This window comes from Equus caballus, chromosome 4 (genome assembly GCF_041296265.1).
Source record: "Equus caballus isolate H_3958 breed thoroughbred chromosome 4, TB-T2T, whole genome shotgun sequence".
NCBI classification, from domain to species: Eukaryota; Metazoa; Chordata; class Mammalia; order Perissodactyla; family Equidae; genus Equus; species Equus caballus.
The window spans coordinates 77,738,379-77,747,297 of NC_091687.1; the positions used below are offsets into that span (position 1 = coordinate 77,738,379).

Sequence of the window (8,919 nt, forward strand, 5' to 3'; positions counted from 1 at the left end):
GTGTCACAACACGCTTGTTATATTTGATCATATATGTGTATTTCTGAAAATTTCAAGAGTTAAATCAAACACATCTCACTTAAACATGTCAAACACTGTCAATTCCATCTTGAACAGGACATATATTTGTTTAGTTTACTTGCAATACACACGTGTGCACACACACGCATACACATATACACAACGTGAGTCATGAATTCTATAAAGTAATATGCTATTTTATGGCACAAATTCAAGTGAAGAACACTCAATTAAGAACAGAAGTAAATAACATCACATATCTATCACACATTTCCGTGGTTTTTCAATAACGGAAAAGCGCACTTTTGCAAATAGACACTATTCCCACACGTAGTCAATATGAATGGCATCTAGTATATTCCCTCAGAGCATGTTTCATTGGTGAGTAAAAGGTTAGTACTTGAACTGTTAGCATTATAAATAGAGGAAAAACTGTTGACTGAAAAAATAATAAATATATTTAAATTAATAACGATAGCAAAAATTAAATTAATTACAAATAATTATAACAGCTACTATTTTTAAAAACTTGCTACTACTGCCGTGTTTGACAGTTTATCATGCATCAATGCTCATTTATATTTTGACATTGTAACAATGATGTCATTTAGCTCAAGATACTGTATCTGGGACTCAGACCCAGATTTATCTGAATCCAAAGCCCTCAGACCTGCACTGTACTGTCTATGGAAAGAAGTGAAAATATTTTACTTTAAAATATAGTGATTATAAAAAATACATATGAATTTGTTCTGCTGTTTTGCTTTCCTGCACTTACCTGGAAAATACTTTTTTCAATCCCAGTTCACCTGGATTTAGGAGCCCTTTCTAGCTCTTATTAATTTTAAATAGAATTTTTAGTGTGTGTGTGCATGTGTGTGCGTGTGTGTGTGTGTATGTGTGTGAGGAATATTGGCCCTGAGCTAACATCTATGCCAATCTTCCTCTATTTTGTATGTGGGATGCCACCTCAGCATGGCTTGATGAGCAGTGTGTAGGTCCATGCCCGGATCCAAATCCACAAACCCAGGGCTGCCTAAGCAGAGCGCATGAACTTAACCACTACGGCACAGGGCCAGCCCCATGCTAGGAACATTTTAGACGAAACTTCACAAGATGACTAGTTTCAGCGTAAATGCTTTTGGACAATGGAGCCATGCTGTTGTCAACCTCTAGGGAAGGAAGACACACCAAAATCATCTCTTAGCTGTTTCAGTTTTCCTCTTAACTTTATCACTAAGTTAATATTCCTTTCAAAGAAAGTTATTTAATTTATGGGAATCTTTTCATTCTTCTTTAGGATCATAGGCCACTGGTAACAATAGCCAAAGTCAGAGACTATTGTTAATGTTCTTGTTATCTACAAGCCAGTTCACTCCCAAGATCCTTCTGTGGGGGTTCAGTTTTGTCATCTGTAAAATGGGAATAATGGTTTTTGCTTAATATATTACAAGTAATTTTTAAGGCAACTGCAAAAATATACTTATGTCAAGTTTTGGGTGAAGGAAAGATAAGCTGGTGATATGTCTGTCATTGTATCAAACATTTATTCAACAAATATTTAAGAAACATCTTTTAGCTGTAAGGCCCCTTGAAGGAAACAAGAATGAGACCAAAGGAGTGAGGAATATATAAAGGTGTAACAAAAGGTGATTCTGTGGCATAGCCTTCTTAAGTGGAAGATGCTAAACTCATGAATTACTCCAAATAAAAGAATAAAAATGAATCAAACACAATCTAGAGCACATTACAATATCCAATTTTTAATTAAAAATTAAAAGTCTATTAATTACTTTTTTTTTTGTAATTCATGTCATGATGTAATTTTATATTCACTTTGCAAAGCAGCAAAATCCAAAACCTCGGCAGGACAAACATTCTAACTATTTAAAAGAATCATCTTACTCAGTGTGTTCTAAATTCCTCTTGTTGCTGGGATATGAGAAGCCGAGGAAAGCGTGTTCCCAAAGCTATTTGTGACCACCCCTTCCTCTTCTCCCTAACAAGGTTAGTCAGCTTTCGTGCAGATCGCCCATAGGTTGAAAAAGGTCCTTATCACTGCCTGGTGATCACTGTTCCAGCTGGGGACAAGCAGGGTTCATCCAAAAGTACTGCTTCCTCTCTCCTATTGACAGGAAACCCTGCCTGTGACGAGCTGTACAAGGCCTGGCTCAGCGGCTGGCGGGACAGCAACTGGAGACTTAGGAAGAAAAACAACTTCTAAACGTGGTGTTCGTGCAAGAAAGTATCAGGTGATGGTGAACGGGGAAGGCTAATTGGGGATTTTTAAAAATACTCATATCACCATAGTCTTCCCCAGGCTAAAGAGAATTGTGATATTCACAAAAGAACTTATAAAAAGTACAAAATAAAATAATTTTCCATCTAAGACAATTTGGAACCTAGAAACTTAGCATGTAAAGAGATGGGGTGAGGCTCCATAATAGAACGATAAGTGAATTAAAATGGAGTCGCTCTTCTAAAGGACCTTCTAGAAATGGGTGTCAAAAGCTTGAATTCTTTTTTTTTTTAATTGAGTTAATGATAGGTTACAATCTTGTGAAATTTCAGTTGTACATTAATGTTTGTCAGTCGTGTTGTAGGTGCACCACTTCACCCTTTGTGCCCACCCCCCACCCCACCTTTCCCCTGGTATCCACTAAACTGTTCTTAGTCCATAATTTTAAATTCCTCATATGAGTGGAGTCATACACAGATTATCCTTCTCTCGCTGGCTTATTTCACTTAACATAAGCCCCTCAAGGTCCATCCATGTTATTGCAAATGGGATGATTTTGTTCTGTTTTGCAGCTGAGTAGTGTTCCATTGTATATATGTACCACGTCTTCTTTATCCATTCGTCTGTTGCTGGGCACTTAGGTTGCTTCCATGTCTTGGCTATTGTAAATAATGCTGCAATGAACACTGGGGTGCATAGGACTTTTGGGATTTCTGACTTCAAGCAAAAGCTTGAATTCTTATGTTCAGTTTTGGAAGAGTGTGTTGGGTCCTATTGTTCTTAAAAATGTGCACCAAATTGCCTTAAAAACGTTCCCAGAGGAAGACTTAAAATGAAAAGCACCAGCAATCGAAGAACTGCTGCCTTGTTTTCATGTATCGATTTTCATCTACATTGTTTAAAAGAAACGCATTCATCATCAGGCTTTTGTTTCGACCCTTGATTAGAGGCATCAGAGGCAGAAAATGAACCACATCCTTGAAGCTGAAGAGAGAACATGGATGGGAATGCCTATTCAGAGGGTTGGGGATTTAGACCCAAAGTTCAAGGAAAGTTCAGGGCTACTGAAACAGGGAAAAAATGCCAAAGGAGAGAAAAGATAAAAAGGTTGAAAAGGAAGCCTCAAAAATGAAATGCCTATCTTTGGAGGATGAAGAGAGAAGAAAGCAAATAATTTTACTGAATATATATCTAGATAAAAAGAAAAACCAAAGAATATAATAAATCTAGAGGTAGAGAGGTGACCAGGACTTAGACAATACAGACAGGTAAAAAAGGAAAAAAACTTGGGGGCTGGCCCGGTGGCGCAGCAGTTAAGTGCACACATTCCACTTCAGCGACTCGGGGTTCACCGGTCGGGATCCTGGGTGTGGACATGGCACCGCTTGGCAAGCCATGCTGTGGTAGGCATCCCACATATAAAGTAGAGGAAGATGGGCACGGATGTTAGCTCAGGGCCATTCTTCCTCAACGAAAAGAGGAGGACTGGCAGCAGTTAGCTCAGGGCTAATCTTCCTCAAAAAAACAAAAAGAAAAAGGAAAAGAACTTGGATCAAGTCATCAAAATTGGCAAATTGGCAAAGTTTTGAGGCTTGAGAAAACAATTTCAGTAGACTGATGAGAGCAGAAACTGGAAGAACCAGACTACAAATGAGTAAGTGGTAAGGCCATGGAGAGAACACAAAGAGATAATTCTTTCAAAAAATTGATGGAGAAAAATGAAGAGAGAGAACATTTGAGAAGGAAGAAAGCTGAGGAGCAGCTTCTCACTCTTGAAAAAGGAAAGCTCAAGTGGTGGGAATCTGAACCAAGGTGAAGAAGGATGGGGATCCTTATCTTCAAAAAAAGAAGCTAGTTAAAACGACTGAAATTCCAAAGAACTGAAAATTAAGGTTCGGGCTGCTGTTTAGCATGACATGTAAGCCACACCAGTCAGCAGTTAGGAATTCCCTGCCCTTCTCATTCAGGCAGTTTGCTGTTTGTTTGCTTTTCCTTTGGTGAGTCTGAACATCCTGTGGTAAACCGAAGTCATCCCTGCCCTCTCCTGCCCTCTCGTCCCTCCAGCACCCCACACCCTCAGCCCACTTCTCCCTTTTTTTCCCCAAGCTGAATTTCTCTTGGAAATTCTAAGCTAGCAAATCAAGATTATTAAAACAAGCTAGGGAAATATCTCTGGTAATCAAGGAGGGATTCATTCCCCTGGAAATGGCAGCCAAAGTTTTGAAAAGAGAGAGAAGGAAGAGGGAGGTTACAGAGGGAATGGAGATGAAACTTGACTGCTGAGAGCCTGCCTGGTGGTCCAGCTTCCTGGGTCAACAAATCGGCCCAAATTTGCAGAGCTGGCTGACTCTGTATAGAAAGCAGCATTGGCAATTAGCTAAATCACTGGAGGAAAATATGCTTCCCAGCTTTAAGCCAAAGCTCCAAAGGATGTTAACAAGTCCCTTACTCAAAAATGGAACGCAAACATGGTGTGAGGTGCAGTATAATGAGGGTGGGAAATAATGCACTTCCTCAGAAATCACACACACGTGGGGATCTCCACACCTACGTGCATTCTCTTCTCTCAGCTTGAAAACCTTTCCCTGCCATCCCTTCCTGCTGAAATCTTTCCCAACCTTAACATCCAAACACTACCTCCTCCATCAAATTTTGCAAAATTCCTATACTGGAATCCTTTCCTCAGGTGATGAAACTTACTTCTATTTGGTCAGTGTGCAATGTCAGGAACTGTACCATGATGCTGGAGATGTTCCTCCTCTGCCTTCTCCCTCTCTGCTCCAGTCATTCTCTGACCTATACCTTGCTTTTTACTTTTTAACTTTATAGCATTTTCCATTAACTGATATTATAGTTATCCATTTATCTGTTTATTCTATGTCTCTTCCTACCACAATATAAGATCTATGAACACTGGAACTTTATTTAATTCATAAATATATTGCCAGAATTTTGAATAGTGCCATCACATAGTAGGCACTAGGCATATATTTGTTGAATTAATCATTACACCAAACAATCAGTCTTTTCATTTAATCTTCACAGCAATTTGTGAAATAGAAATTGCTTTGCACATTTTTTTCTGATAAAAAAATTAATATGAGGAAATCAAGGAAAAGAGAAAACTAATAAGTGCTATAAACAATCCAGGCCCTTCTGATGACAAAGCCTTATTCTCTCCATTTACATCACCTACAGCTCTAACCACACGCTGCCTTCCATGCTTACTTATGTCCTTACACGTCATACCCATAGGACTGTGAGCTCCCTAGGGGCAGGCTTAATTCTTCGTATTTCCTCCCATTCAATCCCTATGAGCTGCAGATAGTGATTGCTCACAAACGTTTATTGAGTTGAAGTTGAACTTTCTCATCTCAGCTCTAGACAGTAACTAGATTTGGGACTTATTTTTGCTTACAATCTTTGCTCACAGAAGGGGATGTAGTTTTCCACAGCTAAATCAAAACAGGTGATTTTTCTCTCAGCTAAATGACTGCTACACAGGACAAAGAGACAATAGTATATATATACAAAAGTGAAGCTGCTGGCTGGAAAAGAACCTGAACAGAATAACAAGAGGACATTTAAGGAGGCGGTGACAGTAAGAGCCTCACCGTAGAGGCAGGAAGGCTCAGAGGATGCACTGAGATATCAGAGAACAGACCCATCTGGCTGGGAACGTTGATGGCCACTGGAGTGGCCATAGATGCTGGATGCTTCCATATTCACAGAGCAAATGAGTCTAAACTCTGGATTCTCAGTAATGCAGTTTGTGAACTGGTTCTTCTGTGTATTAGATTTCTATTGCTGCTGTAACAAATTACCACAAACTTAGGGGCTTAAAACAACACAAATTCATTATCTTACAGCTCTGAAGGTCAGAAGTCCAATATAAGATTTTATAGAGGTTAAAATTAAGTTGCCAACAGGACTGTGTTCCTTCCATAGGTTCTAGGAGAGAATCTTTTTGTTATCTTTTCCAGCCTCTGGAAGTCAACTGCATTTTGTGGCTAGTAGCTCCGTTCCATCCTCAAGTCCCCTTCTGTCCTCAAGCAAGCAAGCACATCGTTCCAACCCCTGCTTTCGTCCACATTCCTTTCTCTGACTCTGGCTCTCCCACCTCCCTCTTTCATTTATAAGGACCCTTGTGATCACAGCAAGCTCACCTGGGTAATCCAGGATACCCACCCCATCTCAAGATCTTTAACTCCCGTTTGCATTGATTTAAATCATATCTATAGTCAAATACTCTACCCCTAAGCTATAGCCTCATACCTGTTAGGATGTCTATTATCAAAAAGACAACAGATAGGGGCTGGCCCCGTGGCCGAGTGGTTAAGTTCGCGCGCTCCGCTGCAGGCGGCCCACTGTTTCGTTGGTTCGAATCCTGGGTGCGGACATGGCACTGCTCATCAAATCACGCTGGGGCAGCGTCCCACATGCCACAACTGGAAGGACCCACGACGAAGAATATGCAACTATGTACCAGGGGGCTTTGGGGAGAAAAAGGAAAAAAATAAAATCTTTGAAAAAAAAAGACAACAGATAAATTCTGGTGAGGATGTAGAGAAAAGGGCACCCTTGTGCACTGTTGGGAATGTAAATTGGTACAGTCACTATGGGAAACAGTATGGAGATTCTTCAAGAAATTAAAAATAGGACTACCATATGATCCAGCTATCTCACTTCTGGGTATATATCCAAAGGAAAGGAAATCATTATCTTGAAGAGCTATCCGTACTTGCACCTTTATTGCAGGATATCCACAATAGCCAAGAAATGGAAACAAACTAAGTGTTCATCAACAGATGAATGGATAAAGAAAATGTGGTATATATACACAATGGAATATGATTCAGCCTTAAAAAAGAAGGAAATCCTGCCACTTGCAACAACATGGAGGTCATTATGCTAAGTGAAAGACAGAAAAAGACAAATACTGCATTGTATCATTCATATGTGCAATCTAAAAAAAGTTGAACTCATAGAAACAGAGAGTACAAAAGTGCTTGCCAGGGGTAAGGAGTGGGGGAAATAGGGAAAGGGTGGTAAAAGGGTATAAACTTCCAGTTGTAAGATGAACAAGGTCTGAGGATCTAATATATAACGGGGAGACTATAGGTGATAAGACTGTATTGTATAAGTGAAATTTGCTAAGAGAATAGAACTTAAATACCCCCTCCTCCAGAAAAAGGTAAACATATGAGGTAATGAATGTGTTAATTAACTAGATTGCGGGAATCTTTCCACAATGTGTATGTATATTATAATCATTATGTTGTACACTTTAAATATATTACAGTTTTATCAATTATACCTCAATAAAGCTGAAAAAAATAAAATGATCACATCTGCAAAGTCCCTTTTACAGCGCAAGGTAACTTATTCAGTTTCTGGAGAATAGGATGTGGACGTCTTTGGGGGGGGCCGTTATTCTACCTACTGCACCATATAACCCTTATTAGTTCCCATTTGGGCAATTATTTATCTTGAACAATACTGCACCCAGCTCTGTGGACTAGCCTCTACTTATACCCTCTCCCCAAAAAGAAAGGAGGACCTGAAAAATGCTCTCCTGAAGGATAATGACACTGCGTTCTAGCAAGTAAAACTTAAAATAATAAGTATGATGCTGTATTCTCCCTTTGCCCAAATGCATCATTTCTAAGATATAGAATGAAAAAGGCCCTGAAAATTCTGGGACTCAAATAATTTGACAAAAGTTGTTTGGGGGCTCCTAGTCTTTATATCAACAGCGCTGTTAAGAGAAGTTTGCGAATATAATTAAACATCCACATCTCAGACAAACTACTTAGAAATAGGTCTGATGACTACTGTAAAGAAAGTGCTATAGTCCACATCACAAAATTTCAGTTGCTTCCTTGATTATATAATTTTCACTTTTATCCTTGGGAGAATTATTTGAACACTACAGAAAGTGAAAATGAATTATCTTAAATAAAACATAATTTTGTACTTGGAGAGCAACTGTTGCTTCAGATAATGATTTTAACTGATAAGGAATCTGGAAGTTTTCTGTCCTTGAATGGTGATTCTAATTTTCCCCCGTCTTTTCAAATTTCTCGGTAGAAAGTGGAAAATCTCTGATCCACGCCATCTGTTTGTCTCATCCAGTGGTGCATTCCAATCTCTGCAACAGAAGATTCATGACAACCTGCCAATAAAATTCCTGAGATTGTCAAAACGCAGAATACTTCTGAAAAAGTTTAAGATAAGATTCTTTCATGTTTAAATTCCTCATACACACCCTTTCTCTCAGAGCACAGCTGGCTTCAGTACCAGATTTCAGGTAAAACTGGAAAATACCACACAGAGAGAGCTTTCAATGATTTATTCCATAAACAGGCAGTTTGCCGGGTTGGAATCCCTGACTCAGCTGTGGGATAGAAGTCTGGGCTCCCATTTGTATTCATTTAAACGGCAATTAGCTGGTGACAGGTCACATCCAACTCACTACATTCCATAAAGAATGGAGATTCAGGCCTGCCAGTGAATACTGTCCACGTTGAATTCATAGTGATCACCCTTTGTGTTGAACCCAAACAGGTCACAAAAAAAATGCCTATAATCCTTTGAGTTCCACTACTGTCATGACAGTTGAGAAGCTGCTTTCTAAAACAAGAGACCTTATGAAGTAA

The 8,919-nt window shown here is 39.2% G+C and overlaps 1 long non-coding RNA gene across 1 annotated transcript; it reads left to right on the forward strand.

Moving 5' to 3' along the window:
• The first annotated feature begins 1,949 nt into the window (after positions 1-1,949).
• On the forward strand, positions 1,950-8,469 carry LOC106783063 (uncharacterized). The gene is made up of 3 exons (XR_001380559.3): positions 1,950-2,028; positions 2,157-2,273; positions 8,351-8,469. It is a non-coding gene; the product is annotated as an uncharacterized lncRNA (long non-coding RNA).
• The last annotated feature ends 450 nt before the right edge of the window (positions 8,470-8,919 follow it).